Raw genomic sequence first — 566 nt, 5'->3', positions numbered from 1 at the left:
AGGGTTTTCCCTAGAGGGCCGGCCCCCCTTGCCCTTTCCCCTATATATAGAGGGGTGAGGGGAGGGCTGCAATACACCATAACTCAAGGCGCAGCCCCTCCCCTCCCCAACACATCTCCTCCTCCGTACGTGCTTGGCGAAGCCCTGTCGGAATACTGCCGCGTCAACTGCACCACGCCGTCGTGCTGCCGTTGGAGCTGCCTTCCTCAACCTCTCCTTCCTCCTTGCTGGATCAAGACGGAGGAGACGTCTCCCGTCCCGTACGTGTGTTGAACGCGGAGGTGCTGTCCGTTCAGCACTAGGACATCGGTGATCCGAATCATGTTCGAGTACGACTCCATCATCACCATCTCCTTGGCAAGCTTCCGCTCGTGATCTACAAGTGGTATGTGGATGCAAACTCTCTCCCTTGACTCGTTGCTTAGATGAACTCATAGATGGATCTTGGTGAAACCGTAGGAAAAATTTTAATTTTCTGCAACGTTCCCCAACACTATCTTCCATCCTGATCCTTACTACTTAGCTGCCATTAGTCCTGTTCTTTCGTATCATTGCATACTTGACTA

Source organism: Triticum dicoccoides, chromosome 6B, assembly GCF_002162155.2.
Source record: "Triticum dicoccoides isolate Atlit2015 ecotype Zavitan chromosome 6B, WEW_v2.0, whole genome shotgun sequence".
Classification (NCBI taxonomy): Eukaryota; Viridiplantae; Streptophyta; class Magnoliopsida; order Poales; family Poaceae; genus Triticum; species Triticum dicoccoides.
Note: the sequence above shows the minus strand (reverse complement) of the source record.